Source organism: Ranitomeya imitator, chromosome 1 (genome assembly GCF_032444005.1).
Source record: "Ranitomeya imitator isolate aRanImi1 chromosome 1, aRanImi1.pri, whole genome shotgun sequence".
Taxonomy (NCBI): domain Eukaryota; kingdom Metazoa; phylum Chordata; class Amphibia; order Anura; family Dendrobatidae; genus Ranitomeya; species Ranitomeya imitator.
The window spans coordinates 829148173-829164280 of record NC_091282.1 but is presented as its reverse complement, the minus strand read 5'-3'; the positions used below and the strand labels follow the sequence as shown (position 1 = coordinate 829164280).

Sequence of the window (16108 nt, the reverse complement as noted above, 5' to 3'; positions counted from 1 at the left end):
TGATAAAAACAAAAAGCACGTCAGCGGTACCAGGGATTCCCAGCCAGTCTCCCATGCTGGTACTTGCCCAGCCTCAAGCTGCTTAGCATTTGCGATCTGACGAGAGCAGGCACATTCAGCTTAGAGTGGCCATTGACAGATAGTGAGCAACTCTGCGGGCCTTTTCAAGAGGAATAGAATCGTAAGGGTAAGCTTTGATGAAAAAAAAAGAAACGTCAATGGCACCAGGGATTCCCAGCCAGTCTCCCATGCTGGTACTTGCCCAGCCTCAAGCTGCTTTGCATTTGCGATCTGACGAGGGCAGGCACATTCAGCTTAGAGTGGCCATTGACAGACAGTTAGCACCTGTGCGGGTCTTTTCAAGCGGAAAAAATCGTAAGTGTAAGCTTTGATAAAAACAAAACAATGTGGGAACCGTGCCAGGGATTCCCTGCCAGTCTACCAAGCTGATACTTGCCCAGCCTCAATCTACTTTGCATTTGTGATCTGACGAAGGCAGGAACCTTGAGCTTAGTGCGGCCATTGATGGATTGTTAGCAACTCCGCAAGTTTTTTCAAGAGGAAGAGAATCGTAATACAAAGCTTTGATGAAAACTAAAAAGCATGTCAACGGTACCAGGGATTCCCAGCCAGTCTCCCATGCTGGTACTTGCCCAGCCTCAAGCTGCTTTGCATTTGCGATCTGACGAGGGCAGGCACATTCAGCTTAGAGTGACCGTTGACAGATAGTTAGCACCAGTGCGGGTCTTTTCAAGCGGAAAAAAATCGTAAGGGTAAGCTTTGATAAAAACAAAAAGCACGTCAACGGTACCAGGGATTCCCAGCCAGTCTCCCATGCTGGTACTTGCCCATGTCAACGGTACCAGGGATTCCCAGCCAGTCTCCCATGCTGGTACTTGCCCAGCCTCAAGCTGCTTTGCATTTGCGATCTGACGAGGGCAGGCACATTCAGCTTAGAGTGACCGTTGACAGATAGTTAGCACCAGTGCGGGTCTTTTCAAGCGGAAAAAAATCGTAAGGGTAAGCTTTGATAAAAACAAAAAGCACGTCAACGGTACCAGGGATTCCCAGCCAGTCTCCCATGCTGGTACTTGCCCAGCCTCAAGCTGCTTTGCATTTGCGATCTGAAGAGGGCAGGCACATTCAGCTTAGAGTGACCGTTGACAGGTAATTAGCACCAGTGCGGGTCTTTTCAAGCGGAAAAAAATCGTAAGGGTAAGCTTTGATAAAAACAAAAAGCACGTCAACGGTACCAGGGATTCCCAGCCAGTCTCCCATGCTGGTACTTGCCCAGCCTCAAGCTGCTTAGCATTTGCGATCTGACGAGAGCAGGCACATTCAGCTTAGAGTGGCCATTGACAGATAGTGAGCAACTCTGCGGGCCTTTTCAAGAGGAATAGAATCGTAAGGGTAAGCTTTGATGAAAAAAAAAGAAACGTCAATGGCACCAGGGATTCCCAGCCAGTCTCCCATGCTGGTACTTGCCCAGCCTCAAGCTGCTTTGCATTTGCGATCTGACGAGGGCAGGCACATTCAGCTTAGAGTGACCGTTGACAGATAGTTAGCACCAGTGCAGGTCTTTTCAAGCGGAAAAAATCGTAAGGGTAAGCTTTGATAAAAACAAAAAGCACGTCAACGGTACCAGGGATTCCCAGCCAGTCTCCCATGCTGGTACTTGCCCAGCCTCAAGCTGCTTTGCATTTGCGATCTGACGAGGGAAGGCACATTCAGCTTAGAGTGACCATTGACAGATCGTTAGCACCAGTGCGGGTCTTTTCAAGCGGAAAAAAATCGTAAGGGTAAGCTTTGATAAAAACAAAAAGCACGTCAGCGGTACCAGGGATTCCCAGCCAGTCTCCCATGCTGGTACTTGCCCAGCCTCAAGCTGCTTTGCATTTGCGATCTGACGAGGGCAGGCACATTCAGCTTAGAGTGACCGTTGACAGATAGTTAGCACCAGTGCGGGTCTTTTCAAGCGGAAAAAAATCGTAAGGGTAAGCTTTGATAAAAACAAAAAGCACGTCAACGGTACCAGGGATTCCCAGCCAGTCTCCCATGCTGGTACTTGCCCAGCCTCAAGCTGCTTTGCATTTGCGATCTGACGAGGGCAGGCACATTCAGCTTAGAGTGACCATTGACAGATCGTTAGCACCAGTGCGGGTCTTTTCAAGCAGAAAAAAATCGTAAGGGTAAGCTTTGATAAAAACAAAAAGCACGTCAGCGGTACCAGGGATTCCCAGCCAGTCTCCCATGCTGGTACTTGCCCAGCCTCAAGCTGCTTAGCATTTGCGATCTGACGAGAGCAGGCACATTCAGCTTAGAGTGGCCATTGACAGATAGTGAGCAACTCTGCGGGCCTTTTCAAGAGGAATAGAATCGTAAGGGTAAGCTTTGATGAAAAAAAAAGAAACGTCAATGGCACCAGGGATTCCCAGCCAGTCTCCCATGCTGGTACTTGCCCAGCCTCAAGCTGCTTTGCATTTGCGATCTGACGAGGGCAGGCACATTCAGCTTAGAGTGGCCATTGACAGACAGTTAGCACCTGTGCGGGTCTTTTCAAGCGGAAAAAATCGTAAGTGTAAGCTTTGATAAAAACAAAACAATGTGGGAACCGTGCCAGGGATTCCCTGCCAGTCTACCAAGCTGATACTTGCCCAGCCTCAATCTACTTTGCATTTGTGATCTGACGAAGGCAGGAACCTTGAGCTTAGTGCGGCCATTGATGGATTGTTAGCAACTCCGCAAGTTTTTTCAAGAGGAAGAGAATCGTAATACAAAGCTTTGATGAAAACTAAAAAGCATGTCAACGGTACCAGGGATTCCCAGCCAGTCTCCCATGCTGGTACTTGCCCAGCCTCAAGCTGCTTTGCATTTGCGATCTGACGAGGGCAGGCACATTCAGCTTAGAGTGACCGTTGACAGATAGTTAGCACCAGTGCGGGTCTTTTCAAGCGGAAAAAAATCGTAAGGGTAAGCTTTGATAAAAACAAAAAGCACGTCAACGGTACCAGGGATTCCCAGCCAGTCTCCCATGTTGGTACTTGCCCAGCCTCAAGCTGCTTTGCATTTGCGATCTGACGAGGGCAGGCACATTCAGCTTAGAGTGACCGTTGACAGATAGTTAGCACCAGTGCGGGTCTTTTCAAGCGGAAAAAAATCATAAGGGTAAGCTTTGATAAAAACAAAAAGCACGTCAACGGTACCAGGGATTCCCAGCCAGTCTCCCATGCTGGTACTTGCCCAGCCTCAAGCTGCTTTGCATTTGCGATCTGACGAGGGCAGGCACATTCAGCTTAGAGTGACCGTTGACAGATAGTTAGCACCAGTGCGGGTCTTTTCAAGCGGAAAAAAATCGTAAGGGTAAGCTTTGATAAAAACAAAAAGCACGTCAACGGTACCAGGAATTCCCAGCCAGTCTCCCATGCTGGTACTTGCCCAGCCTCAAACTGCTTTGCATTTGCGATCTGATGAGGGCAGGCACATTCAGCTTAGAGTGACCGTTGACAGATAGTTAGCACCAGTGCGGGTCTTTTCAAGCGGAAAAAAATCGTAAGGGTAAGCTTTGATAAAAACAAAAAGCACGTCAACGGTACCAGGGATTCCCAGCCAGTCTCCCATGCTGGTACTTGCCCAGCCTCAAGCTGCTTAGCATTTGCGATCTGACGAGAGCAGGCACATTCAGCTTAGAGTGGCCATTGACAGATAGTGAGCAACTCTGCGGGCCTTTTCAAGAGGAATAGAATCGTAAGGGTAAGCTTTGATGAAAAAAAAAGAAACGTCAATGGCACCAGGGATTCCCAGCCAGTCTCCCATGCTGGTACTTGCCCAGCCTCAAGCTGCTTTGCATTTGCGATCTGACGAATGCAGGCACATTCAGCTTAGAGTGGCCATTGACAGACAGTTAGCACCTGTGCGGGTCTTTTCAAGCGGAAAAAATCGTAAATGTAAGCTTTGATAAAAACAAAACAATGTGGGAACCGTGCCAGGGATTCCCTGCCAGTCTACCAAGCTGATACTTGCCCAGCCTCAAGCTACTTTGCATTTGTGATCTGACGAAGGCAAGAACATTGAGCTTAGTGCGGCCATTGATGGATTGTTAGCAACTCCGCAAGTTTTTTCAAGAGGAAGAGAATCGTAATACAAAGCTTTGATGAAAACTAAAAAGCATGTCAACGGTACCAGGAATTCCCAGCCAGTCTCCCATGCTGGTACTTGCCCAGCCTCAAGTAGCTCAGCATTTGCGATCTGACGAGGGCAGGCCCATTCAGCATAAAGAAGTAATTGACAGATAGGTCTGTAGCACAAATTTGGGTCTTTTCAAGCGGCAAAAAATCGTAAGGGTAAGCTTTGATAAAAACAAAAAGCACGTTAACGGTACCAGGGATTCCCAGCCAGTCTCCCATGCTGGTACTTGCCCAGCCTCAAGCTGCTTTGCATTTGCGATCTGACGAGGGCAGGCACATTCAGCTTAGAGTGACCGTTGACAGATAGTTAGCACCAGTGCGGGTCTTTTCAAGCGGAAAAAAATCGTAAGGGTAAGCTTTGATAAAAACAAAAAGCACGTCAACGGTACCAGGGATTCCCAGCCAGTCTCCCATGCTGGTACTTGCCCAGCCTCAAGCTGCTTTGCATTTGCGATCTGACTAGGGCAGGCACATTCAGCTTAGAGTGACCATTGACAGATAGTTAGCACCAGTGCGGGTCTTTTCAAGCGGAAAAAAATCGTAAGGGTAAGCTTTGATAAAAACAAAAAGCACGTCAACGGTACCAGGGATTCCCAGCCAGTCTCCCATGCTGGTACTTGCCCAGCCTCAAGCTGCTTTGCATTTGCGATCTGACGAGGGCAGGCACATTCAGCTTAGAGTGACCGTTGACAGATAGTTAGCACCAGTGCGGGTCTTTTCAAGCGGAAAAAAATCGTAAGGGTAAGCTTTGATAAAAACAAAAAGCACGTCAACGGTACCAGGGATTCCCAGCCAGTCTCCCATGCTGGTACTTGCCCAGCCTCAAGCTGCTTTGCATTTGCGATCTGACGAGGGCAGGCACATTCAGCTTAGAGTGACCATTGACAGATCGTTAGCACCAGTGCGGGTCTTTTCAAGCGGAAAAAAATCGTAAGGGTAAGCTTTGATAAAAACAAAAAGCACGTCAGCGGTACCAGGGATTCCCAGCCAGTCTCCCATGCTGGTACTTGCCCAGCCTCAAGCTGCTTAGCATTTGCGATCTGACGAGAGCAGGCACATTCAGCTTAGAGTGGCCATTGACAGATAGTGAGCAACTCTGCGGGCCTTTTCAAGAGGAATAGAATCGTAAGGGTAAGCTTTGATGAAAAAAAAAGAAACGTCAATGGCACCAGGGATTCCCAGCCAGTCTCCCATGCTGGTACTTGCCCAGCCTCAAGCTGCTTTGCATTTGCGATCTGACGAGGGCAGGCACATTCAGCTTAGAGTGGCCATTGACAGACAGTTAGCACCTGTGCGGGTCTTTTCAAGCGGAAAAAATCGTAAGTGTAAGCTTTGATAAAAACAAAACAATGTGGGAACCGTGCCAGGGATTCCCTGCCAGTCTACCAAGCTGATACTTGCCCAGCCTCAAGCTACTTTGCATTTGTGATCTGACGAAGGCAGGAACATTGAGCTTAGTGCGGCCATTGATGGATTGTTAGCAACTCCGCAAGTTTTTTCAAGAGGAAGAGAATCGTAATACAAAGCTTTGATGAAAACTAAAAAGCATGTCAACGGTACCAGGGATTCCCAGCCAGTCTCCCATGCTGGTACTTGCCCAGCCTCAAGCTGCTTTGCATTTGCGATCTGACGAGGGCAGGCACATTCAGCTTAGAGTGACGGTTGACAAATAGTTAGCACCAGTGCGGGTCTTTTCAAGCGGAAAAAAATCGTAAGGGTAAGCTTTGATAAAAACAAAAAGCACGTCAACGGTACCAGGGATTCCCAGCCAGTCTCCCATGCTGGTACTTGCCCAGCCTCAAGCTGCTTTGCATTTGCGATCTGACGAGGGCAGGCACATTCAGCTTAGAGTGACCGTTGACAGATAGTTAGCACCAGTGCGGGTCTTTTCAAGCGGAAAAAAATCGTAAGGGTAAGCTTTGATAAAAACAAAAAGCACGTCAACGGTACCAGGGATTCCCAGCCAGTCTCCCATGCTGGTACTTGCCCAGCCTCAAGCTGCTTTGCATTTGCGATCTGAAGAGGGCAGGCACATTCAGCTTAGAGTGACCGTTGACAGATAGTTAGCACCAGTGCGGGTCTTTTCAAGCGGAAAAAAATCGTAAGGGTAAGCTTTGATAAAAACAAAAAGCACGTCAACGGTACCAGGGATTCCCAGCCAGTCTCCCATGCTGGTACTTGCCCAGCCTCAAGCTGCTTAGCATTTGCGATCTGACGAGAGCAGGCACATTCAGCTTAGAGTGGCCATTGACAGATAGTGAGCAACTCTGCGGGCCTTTTCAAGAGGAATAGAATCGTAAGGGTAAGCTTTGATGAAAAAAAAAGAAACGTCAATGGCACCAGGGATTCCCAGCCAGTCTCCCATGCTGGTACTTGCCCAGCCTCAAGCTGCTTTGCATTTGCGATCTGACGAAGGCAGGCACATTCAGCTTAGAGTGGCCATTGACAGACAGTTAGCACCTGTGCGGGTCTTTTCAAGCGGAAAAAATCGTAAGTGTAAGCTTTGATAAAAACAAAACAATGTGGGAACCGTGCCAGGTATTCCCTGCCAGTCTACCAAGCTGATACTTGCCCAGCCTCAAGCTACTTTGCATTTGTGATCTGACGAAGGCAGGAACATTGAGCTTAGTGCGGCCATTGATGGATTGTTAGCAACTCCGCAAGTTTACATTGAGCTTAGTGCGGCCATTGATGGATTGTTAGCAACTCCGCAAGTTTTTTCAAGAGGAAGAGAATCGTAATACAAAGCTTTGATGAAAACTAAAAAGCATGTCAACGGTACCAGGAATTCCCAGCCAGTCTCCCATGCTGGTACTTGCCCAGCCTCAAGTAGCTCAGCATTTGCGATCTGACGAGGGCAGGCCCATTCAGCATAAAGAAGTAATTGACAGATAGGTCTGTAGCACAAATTTGGGTCTTTTCAAGCGGCAAAAAATCGTAAGGGTAAGCTTTGATAAAAACAAAAAGCACCTTAACGGTACCAGGGATTCCCAGCCAGTCTCCCATGCTGGTACTTGCCCAGCCTCAAGCTGCTTTGCATTTGCGATCTGATGAGGGCAGGAACATTCAGCTTAGAGTGACCGTTGACAGATAGTTAGCACCAGTGCGGGTCTTTTCAAGCAGAAAAAAATCGTAAGGGTAAGCTTTGATAAAAACAAAAAGCACGTCAACGGTACCAGGGATTCCCAGCCAGTCTCCCATGCTGGTACTTGCCCAGCCTCAAGCTGCTTTGCATTTGCGATCTGACGAGGGCAGGCACATTCAGCTTAGAGTGACCGTTGACAGATAGTTAGCACCAGTGCGGGTCTTTTCAAGCGGAAAAAAATCGTAAGGGTAAGCTTTGATAAAAACAAAAAGCACGTCAACGGTACCAGGGATTCCCAGCCAGTCTCCCATGCTGGTACTTGCCCAGCCTCAAGCTGCTTTGCATTTGCGATCTGACGAGGGCAGGCACATTCAGCTTAGAGTGACCGTTGACAGATAGTTAGCACCAGTGCGGGTCTTTTCAAGCGGAAAAAAATCGTAAGGGTAAGCTTTGATAAAAACAAAAAGCACGTCAACGGTACCAGGGATTCCCAGCCAGTCTCCCATGCTGGTACTTGCCCAGCTTCAAGCTGCTTTGCATTTGCGATCTGAAGAGGGCAGGCACATTCAGCTTAGAGTGACCGTTGACAGATAGTTAGCACCAGTGCGGGTCTTTTCAAGCGGAAAAAAATCGTAAGGGTAAGCTTTGATAAAAACAAAAAGCACGTCAACGGTACCAGGGATTCCCAGCCAGTCTCCCATGCTGGTACTTGCCCAGCCTCAAGCTGCTTAGCATTTGCGATCTGACGAGAGCAGGCACATTCAGCTTAGAGTGGCCATTGACAGATAGTGAGCAACTCTGCGGGCCTTTTCAAGAGGAATAGAATCGTAAGGGTAAGCTTTGATGAAAAAAAAAGAAACGTCAATGGCACCAGGGATTCCCAGCCAGTCTCCCATGCTGGTACTTGCCCAGCCTCAAGCTGCTTTGCATTTGCGATCTGACGAATAGCAGGCACATTCAGCTTAGAGTGGCCATTGACAGACAGTTAGCACCTGTGCGGGTCTTTTCAAGCGGAAAAAATCGTAAGTGTAAGCTTTGATAAAAACAAAACAATGTGGGAACCGTGCCAGGGATTCCCTGCCAGTCTACCAAGCTGATACTTGCCCAGCCTCAAGCTACTTTGCATTTGTGATCTGACGAAGGCAGGAACATTGAGCTTAGTGCGGCCATTGATGGATTGTTAGCAACTCCGCAAGTTTTTTCAAGAGGAAGAGAATCGTAATACAAAGCTTTGATGAAAACTAAAAAGCATGTCAACGGTACCAGGAATTCCCAGCCAGTCTCCCATGCTGGTACTTGCCCAGCCTCAAGCTGCTTTGCATTTGCGATCTGACGAGGGCAGGCACATTCAGCTTAGAGTGACCGTTGACAAATAGTTAGCACCAGTGCGGGTCTTTTCAAGCGGAAAAAAATCGTAAGGGTAAGCTTTGATAAAAACAAAAAGCACGTCAACGGTACCAGGGATTCCCAGCCAGTCTCAAATGCTGGTACTTGCCTAGCCTCAAGCTGCTTTGCATTTGCGATCTGACGAGGGCAGGCACATTCAGCTTAGAGTGACCATTGACAGATAGTTAGCACCAGTGCGGGTCTTTTCAAGCGGAAAAAAATCGTAAGGGTAAGCTTTGATAAAAACAAAAAGCACGTCAACGGTACCAGGGATTCCCAGCCAGTCTCCCATGCTGGTACTTGCCCAGCCTCAAGCTGCTTTGCATTTGCGATCTGAAGAGGGCAGGCACATTCAGCTTAGAGTGACCGTTGACAGATAGTTAGCACCAGTGCGGGTCTTTTCAAGCGGAAAAAAATCGTAAGGGTAAGCTTTGATAAAAACAAAAAGCACGTCAACGGTACCAGGGATTCCCAGCCAGTCTCCCATGCTGGTACTTGCCCAGCCTCAAGCTGCTTAGCATTTGCGATCTGACGAGAGTAGGCACATTCAGCTTAGAGTGGCCATTGACAGATAGTGAGCAACTCTGCGGGCCTTTTCAAGAGGAATAGAATCGTAAGGGTAAGCTTTGATGAAAAAAAAAGAAACGTCAAAGGCACCAGGGATTCCCAGCCAGTCTCCCATGCTGGTACTTGCCCAGCCTCAAGCTGCTTTGCATTTGCAATCTGACGAATGCAGGCACATTGAGCTTAGAGTGGCCATTGACAGACAGTTAGCACCTGTGCGGGTCTTTTCAAGCGGAAAAAATCGTAAGTGTAAGCTTTGATAAAAACAAAACAATGTGGGAACCGTGCCAGGGATTCCCTGCCAGTCTACCAAGCTGAAACTTGCCCAGCCTCAAGCTACTTTGCATTTGTGATCTGACGAAGGCAGGAACATTGAGCTTAGTGCGGCCATTGATGGATTGTTAGCAACTCCGCAAGTTTTTTCAAGAGGAAGAGAATCGTAATACAAAGCTTTGATGAAAACTAAAAAGCATGTCAACGGTACCAGGAATTCCCAGCCAGTCTCCCATGCTGGTACTTGCCCAGCCTCAAGTAGCTCAGCATTTGCGATCTGACGAGGGCAGGCCCATTCAGCATAAAGAAGTAATTGACAGATAGGTCTGTAGCACAAATTTGGGTCTTTTCAAGCGGCAAAAAATCGTAAGGGTAAGCTTTGATAAAAACAAAAAGCACGTTAACGGTACCAGGGATTCCCAGCCAGTCTCCCATGCTGGTACTTGCCCAGCCTCAAGCTGCTTTGCATTTGCGATCTGACGAGGGCAGGCACATTCAGCTTAGAGTGACCGTTGACAGATAGTTAGCACCAGTGCGGGTCTTTTCAAGCGGAAAAAAATCGTAAGTGTAAGCTTTGATAAAAACAAAAAGAACGTCAACGGTACCAGGGATTCCCAGCCAGTCTCCCATGCTGGTACTTGCCCAGCCTCAAGCTGCTTTGCATTTGCGATCTGACGAGGGCAGGCACATTCAGCTTAGAGTGACCGTTGACAGATAGTTAGCACCAGTGCGGGTCTTTTCAAGCGGAAAAAAATCGTAAGGGTAAGCTTTGATAAAAACAAAAAGCACGTCAACGGTACCAGGGATTCCCAGCCAGTCTCCCATGCTGGTACTTGCCCAGCCTCAAGCTGCTTTGCATTTGCGATCTGACGAGGGCAGGCACATTCAGCTTAGAGTGACCGTTGACAGATAGTTAGCACCAGTGCGGGTCTTTTCAAGCGGAAAAAAATCGTAAGGGTAAGCTTTGATAAAAACAAAAAGCACGTCAACGGTACCAGGGATTCCCAGCCAGTCTCCCATGCTGGTACTTGCCCAGCCTCAAGCTGCTTTGCATTTGCGATCTGACGAGGGCAGGCACATTCAGCTTAGAGTGACCATTGACAGATCGTTAGCACCAGTGCGGGTCTTTTCAAGCGGAAAAAAATCGTAAGGGTAAGCTTTGATAAAAACAAAAAGCACGTCAGCGGTACCAGGGATTCCCAGCCAGTCTCCCATGCTGGTACTTGCCCAGCCTCAAGCTGCTTAGCATTTGCGATCTGACGAGGGCAGGCACATTCAGCTTAGAGTGGCCATTGACAGATAGTGAGCAACTCTGCGGGCCTTTTCAAGAGGAATAGAATCGTAAGGGTAAGCTTTGATGAAAAAAAAAGAAACGTCAATGGCACCAGGGATTCCCAGCCAGTCTCCCATGCTGGTAGTTGCCCAGCCTCAAGCTGCTTTGCATTTGCGATCTGACGAGGGCAGGCACATTCAGCTTAGAGTGGCCATTGACAGACAGTTAGCACCTGTGCGGGTCTTTTCAAACGGAAAAAATCGTAAGTGTAAGCTTTGATAAAAACAAAACAATGTGGGAACCGTGCCAGGGATTCCCTGCCAGTCTACCAAGCTGATACTTGCCCAGCCTCAAGCTACTTTGCATTTGTGATCTGACGAAGGAAGGAACATTGAGCTTAGTGCGGCCATTGATGGATTGTTAGCAACACCGCAAGTTTTTTCAAGAGGAAGAGAATCGTAATACAAAGCTTTGATGAAAACTAAAAAGCATGTCAACGGTACCAGGGATTCCCAGCCAGTCTCCCATGCTGGTACTTGCCCAGCCTCAAGCTGCTTTGCATTTGCGATCTGACGAGGGCAGGCACATTCAGCTTAGAGTGACCATTGACAGATAGTTAGCACCAGTGCGGGTCTTTTCAAGCGGAAAAAAATCGTAAGGGTAAGCTTTGATAAAAACAAAAAGCACGTCAACGGTACCAGGGATTCCCAGCCAGTCTCCCATGCTGGTACTTGCCCAGCCTCAAGCTGCTTTGCATTTGCGATCTGACGAGGGCAGGCACATTCAGCTTAGAGTGACCGTTGACAGATAGTTAGCACCAGTGCGGGTCTTTTCAAGCGGAAAAAAATCGTAAGGGTAAGCTTTGATAAAAACAAAAAGCACGTCAACGGTACCAGGGATTCCCAGCCAGTCTCCCATGCTGGTACTTGCCCAGCCTCAAGCTGCTTTGCATTTGCGATCTGAAGAGGGCAGGCACATTCAGCTTAGAGTGACCGTTGACAGATAGTTAGCACCAGTGCGGGTCTTTTCAAGCGGAAAAAAATCGTAAGGGTAAGCTTTGATAAAAACAAAAAGCACGTCAACGGTACCAGGGATTCCCAGCCAGTCTCCCATGCTGGTACTTGCCCAGCCTCAAGCTGCTTAGCATTTGCGATCTGACGAGAGCAGGCACATTCAGCTTAGAGTGGCCATTGACAGATAGTGAGCAACTCTGCGGGCCTTTTCAAGAGGAATAGAATCGTAAGGGTAAGCTTTGATGAAAAAAAAAGAAACGTCAATGGCACCAGGGATTCCCAGCCAGTCTCCCATGCTGGTACTTGCCCAGCCTCAAGCTGCTTTGCATTTGCGATCTGACGAGGGCAGGCACATTCAGCTTAGAGTGGCCATTGACAGACAGTTAGCACCTGTGCGGGTCTTTTCAAGCGGAAAAAATCGTAAGTGTAAGCTTTGATAAAAACAAAACAATGTGGGAACCGTGCCAGGGATTCCCTGCCAGTCTACCAAGCTGATACTTGCCCAGCCTCAAGCTACTTTGCATTTGTGATCTGACGAAGGCAGGAACATTGAGCTTAGTGCGGCCATTGATGGATTGTTAGCAACTCCGCAAGTTTTTTCAAGAGGAAGAGAATCGTAATACAAAGCTTTGATGAAAACTAAAAAGCATGTCAACGGTACCAGGAATTCCCAGCCAGTCTCCCATGCTGGTACTTGCCCAGCCTCAAGTAGCTCAGCATTTGCGATCTGACGAGGGCAGGCCCATTCAGCATAAAGAAGTAATTGACAGATAGGTCTGTAGCACAAATTTGGGTCTTTTCAAGCGGCAAAAAATCGTAAGGGTAAGCTTTGATAAAAACAAAAAGCACGTTAACGGTACCAGGGATTCCCAGCCAGTCTCCCATGCTGGTACTTGCCCAGCCTCAAGCTGCTTTGCATTTGCTATCTGACGAGGGCAGGAACATTCAGCTTAGAGTGACCGTTGACAGATAGTTAGCACCAGTGCGGGTCTTTTCAAGCGGAAAAAAATCGTAAGGGTAAGCTTTGATAAAAACAAAAAGCACGTCAACGGTACCAGGGATTCCCAGCCAGTCTCCCATGCTGGTACTTGCCCAGCCTCAAGCTGCTTTGCATTTGCGATCTGACGAGGGCAGGCACATTCAGCTTAGAGTGACCGTTGACAGATAGTTAGCACCAGTGCGGGTCTTTTCAAGCGGAAAAAAATCGTAAGGGTAAGCTTTGATAAAAACAAAAAGCACGTCAACGGTACCAGGGATTCCCAGCCAGTCTCCCATGCTGGTACTTGCCCAGCCTCAAGCTGCTTTGCATTTGCGATCTGACGAGGGCAGGCACATTCAGCTTAGAGTGACCGTTGACAGATAGTTAGCACCAGTGCGGGTCTTTTCAAGCGGAAAAAAATCGTAAGGGTAAGCTTTGATAAAAACAAAAAGCACGTCAACGGTACCAGGGATTCCCAGCCAGTCTCCCATGTTGGTACTTGCCCAGCCTCAAGCTGCTTTGCATTTGCGATCTGACGAGGGCAGGCACATTCAGCTTAGAGTGACCATTGACAGATCGTTAGCACCAGTGCGGGTCTTTTCAAGCGGAAAAAAATCGTAAGGGTAAGCTTTGATAAAAACAAAAAGCACGTCAACGGTACCAGGGATTCCCAGCCAGTCTCCCATGCTGGTACTTGCCCAGCCTCAAGCTGCTTTGCATTTGCGATCTGACGAGGGCAGGCACATTCAGCTTAGAGTGACCGTTGACAGATAGTTAGCACCAGTGCGGGTCTTTTCAAGCGGAAAAAAATCGTAAGGGTAAGCTTTGATAAAAACAAAAAGCACGTCAACGGTACCAGGGATTCCCAGCCAGTCTCCCATGCTGGTACTTGCCCAGCCTCAAGCTGCTTTGCATTTGCGATCTGACGAGGGCAGGCACATTCAGCTTAGAGTGACCGTTGACAGATAGTTAGCACCAGTGCGGGTCTTTTCAAGCGGAAAAAAATCGTAAGGGTAAGCTTTGATAAAAACAAAAAGCACGTCAACGGTACCAGGGATTCCCAGCCAGTCTCCCATGTTGGTACTTGCCCAGCCTCAAGCTGCTTTGCATTTGCGATCTGACGAGGGCAGGCACATTCAGCTTAGAGTGACCATTGACAGATCGTTAGCACCAGTGCGGGTCTTTTCAAGCGGAAAAAAATCGTAAGGGTAAGCTTTGATAAAAACAAAAAGCACGTCAGCGGTACCAGGGATTCCCAGCCAGTCTCCCATGCTGGTACTTGCCCAGCCTCAAGCTGCTTAGCATTTGCGATCTGACGAGAGCAGGCACATTCAGCTTAGAGTGGCCATTGACAGATAGTGAGCAACTCTGCGGGCCTTTTCAAGAGGAATAGAATCGTAAGGGTAAGCTTTGATGAAAAAAAAAGAAACGTCAATGGCACCAGGGATTCCCAGCCAGTCTCCAATGCTGGTACTTGCCCAGCCTCAAGCTGCTTTGCATTTGCGATCTGACGAGGGCAGGCACATTCAGCTTAGAGTGGCCATTGACAGACAGTTAGCACCTGTGCGGGTCTTTTCAAGCGGAAAAAATCGTAAGTGTAAGCTTTGATAAAAACAAAACAATGTGGGAACCGTGCCAGGGATTCCCTGCCAGTCTACCAAGCTGATACTTGCCCAGCCTCAAGCTACTTTGCATTTGTGATCTGCCGAAGGCAGGAACATTGAGCTTAGTGCGGCCATTGATGGATTGTTAGCAACTCCGCAAGTTTTTTCAAGAGGAAGAGAATCGTAATACAAAGCTTTGATGAAAACTAAAAAGCATGTCAACGGTACCAGGGATTCCCAGCCAGTCTCCCATGCTGGTACTTGCCCAGCCTCAAGCTGCTTTGCATTTGCGATCTGACGAGGGCAGGCACATTCAGCTTAGAGTGACCGTTGACAGATAGTTAGCACCAGTGCGGGTCTTTTCAAGCGGAAAAAAATCGTAAGGGTAAGCTTTGATAAAAACAAAAAGCACGTCAACGGTACCAGGGATTCCCAGCCAGTCTCCCATGCTGGTACTTGCCCAGCCTCAAGCTGCTTTGCATTTGCGATCTGACGAGGGCAGGCACATTCAGCTTAGAGTGACCGTTGACAGATAGTTAGCACCAGTGCGGGTCTTTTCAAGCGGAAAAAAATCGTAAGGGTAAGCTTTGTTAAAAACAAAAAGCACGTCAACGGTACCAGGGATTCCCAGCCAGTCTCCCATGCTGGTACTTGCCCAGCCTCAAGCTGCTTTGCATTTGCGATCTGAAGAGGGCAGGCACATTCAGCTTAGAGTGACTGTTGACAGATAGTTAGCACCAGTGCGGGTCCTTTCAAGCGGAAAAAAATCGTAAGGGTAAGCTTTGATAAAAACAAAAAGCACGTCAACGGTACCAGGGATTCCCAGCCAGTCTCCCATGCTGGTACTTGCCCAGCCTCAAGCTGCTTAGCATTTGCGATCTGACGAGAGCAGGCACATTCAGCTTAGAGTGGCCATTGACAGATAGTGAGCAACTCTGCGGGCCTTTTCAAGAGGAATAGAATCGTAAGGGTAAGCTTTGATGAAAAAAAAAGAAACGTCAATGGCACCAGGGATTCCCAGCCAGTCTCCCATGCTGGTACTTGCCCAGCCTCAAACTGCTTTGCATTTGCGATCTGACGAGGGCAGGCACATTCAGCTTAGAGTGGCCATTGACAGACAGTTAGCACCTGTGCGGGTCTTTTCAAGCGGAAAAAATCGTAAGTGTAAGCTTTGATAAAAACAAAACAATGTGGGAACCGTGCCAGGGATTCCCTGCCAGTCTACCAAGCTGATACTTGCCCAGCCTCAAGCTACTTTGCATTTGTGATCTGACGAAGGCAGGAACATTGAGCTTAGTGCGGCCATTGATGGATTGTTAGCAACTCCGCAAGTGTTTTCAAGAGGAAGAGAATCGTAATACAAAGCTTTGATGAAAACTAAAAAGCATGTCAACGGTACCAGGGATTCCCAGCCAGTCTCCCATGCTGGTACTTGCCCAGCCTCAAGCTGCTTTGCATTTGCGATCTGACGAGGGCAGGCACATTCAGCTTAGAGTGACCGTTGACAGATAGTTAGCACCAGTGCGGGTCTTTTCAAGCGGAAAAAAATCGTAAGGGTAAGCTTTGATAAAAACAAAAAGCACGTCAACGGTACCAGGGATTCCCAGCCAGTCTCCCATGCTGGTACTTGCCCAGCCTCAAGCTGCTTTGCATTTGCGATCTGAAGAGGGCAGGCACATTCAGCTTAGAGTGACCGTTGACAGATAGTTAGCACCAGTGCGGGTCTTTTCAAGCGGAAAAAAATCGT

At 48.2% G+C, this 16108-nt stretch overlaps 30 pseudogenes; all 30 read right to left on the bottom strand.

Moving 5' to 3' along the window:
- Positions 1-18: 18 nt before the first annotated feature.
- Positions 19-137, bottom strand: LOC138659083 (5S ribosomal RNA; annotated as a pseudogene).
- Positions 138-604: 467 nt separating this feature from the next.
- On the bottom strand, positions 605-723 carry LOC138659762 (5S ribosomal RNA; annotated as a pseudogene).
- A 128-nt stretch (positions 724-851) lies between these two features.
- LOC138659761 (5S ribosomal RNA) lies at positions 852-970 on the bottom strand (annotated as a pseudogene).
- Positions 971-1046: 76 nt separating this feature from the next.
- LOC138659397 (5S ribosomal RNA) lies at positions 1047-1165 on the bottom strand (annotated as a pseudogene).
- Positions 1166-1241: 76 nt separating this feature from the next.
- Positions 1242-1360, bottom strand: LOC138658531 (5S ribosomal RNA; annotated as a pseudogene).
- A 660-nt stretch (positions 1361-2020) lies between these two features.
- On the bottom strand, positions 2021-2139 carry LOC138659291 (5S ribosomal RNA; annotated as a pseudogene).
- Positions 2140-2215: 76 nt separating this feature from the next.
- LOC138659082 (5S ribosomal RNA) lies at positions 2216-2334 on the bottom strand (annotated as a pseudogene).
- A 467-nt stretch (positions 2335-2801) lies between these two features.
- LOC138659760 (5S ribosomal RNA) lies at positions 2802-2920 on the bottom strand (annotated as a pseudogene).
- Positions 2921-2996: 76 nt separating this feature from the next.
- On the bottom strand, positions 2997-3115 carry LOC138659176 (5S ribosomal RNA; annotated as a pseudogene).
- Positions 3116-3191: 76 nt separating this feature from the next.
- On the bottom strand, positions 3192-3310 carry LOC138658421 (5S ribosomal RNA; annotated as a pseudogene).
- A 76-nt stretch (positions 3311-3386) lies between these two features.
- LOC138658726 (5S ribosomal RNA) lies at positions 3387-3505 on the bottom strand (annotated as a pseudogene).
- Positions 3506-3581: 76 nt separating this feature from the next.
- LOC138658519 (5S ribosomal RNA) lies at positions 3582-3700 on the bottom strand (annotated as a pseudogene).
- A 1056-nt stretch (positions 3701-4756) lies between these two features.
- LOC138658420 (5S ribosomal RNA) lies at positions 4757-4875 on the bottom strand (annotated as a pseudogene).
- A 76-nt stretch (positions 4876-4951) lies between these two features.
- On the bottom strand, positions 4952-5070 carry LOC138659290 (5S ribosomal RNA; annotated as a pseudogene).
- Positions 5071-5146: 76 nt separating this feature from the next.
- Positions 5147-5265, bottom strand: LOC138659081 (5S ribosomal RNA; annotated as a pseudogene).
- Positions 5266-5927: 662 nt separating this feature from the next.
- LOC138658419 (5S ribosomal RNA) lies at positions 5928-6046 on the bottom strand (annotated as a pseudogene).
- Positions 6047-6122: 76 nt separating this feature from the next.
- On the bottom strand, positions 6123-6241 carry LOC138659396 (5S ribosomal RNA; annotated as a pseudogene).
- Positions 6242-6317: 76 nt separating this feature from the next.
- LOC138658508 (5S ribosomal RNA) lies at positions 6318-6436 on the bottom strand (annotated as a pseudogene).
- A 912-nt stretch (positions 6437-7348) lies between these two features.
- LOC138658418 (5S ribosomal RNA) lies at positions 7349-7467 on the bottom strand (annotated as a pseudogene).
- A 76-nt stretch (positions 7468-7543) lies between these two features.
- Positions 7544-7662, bottom strand: LOC138658417 (5S ribosomal RNA; annotated as a pseudogene).
- Positions 7663-7933: 271 nt separating this feature from the next.
- Positions 7934-8052, bottom strand: LOC138658496 (5S ribosomal RNA; annotated as a pseudogene).
- Positions 8053-8520: 468 nt separating this feature from the next.
- On the bottom strand, positions 8521-8639 carry LOC138659706 (5S ribosomal RNA; annotated as a pseudogene).
- A 271-nt stretch (positions 8640-8910) lies between these two features.
- On the bottom strand, positions 8911-9029 carry LOC138659394 (5S ribosomal RNA; annotated as a pseudogene).
- Positions 9030-10085: 1056 nt separating this feature from the next.
- LOC138658416 (5S ribosomal RNA) lies at positions 10086-10204 on the bottom strand (annotated as a pseudogene).
- A 76-nt stretch (positions 10205-10280) lies between these two features.
- On the bottom strand, positions 10281-10399 carry LOC138658415 (5S ribosomal RNA; annotated as a pseudogene).
- Positions 10400-10475: 76 nt separating this feature from the next.
- LOC138659289 (5S ribosomal RNA) lies at positions 10476-10594 on the bottom strand (annotated as a pseudogene).
- Positions 10595-11256: 662 nt separating this feature from the next.
- On the bottom strand, positions 11257-11375 carry LOC138658774 (5S ribosomal RNA; annotated as a pseudogene).
- A 76-nt stretch (positions 11376-11451) lies between these two features.
- Positions 11452-11570, bottom strand: LOC138658413 (5S ribosomal RNA; annotated as a pseudogene).
- A 3007-nt stretch (positions 11571-14577) lies between these two features.
- Positions 14578-14696, bottom strand: LOC138659758 (5S ribosomal RNA; annotated as a pseudogene).
- Positions 14697-15748: 1052 nt separating this feature from the next.
- LOC138659757 (5S ribosomal RNA) lies at positions 15749-15867 on the bottom strand (annotated as a pseudogene).
- Between the last annotated feature and the right edge of the window lie 241 nt (positions 15868-16108).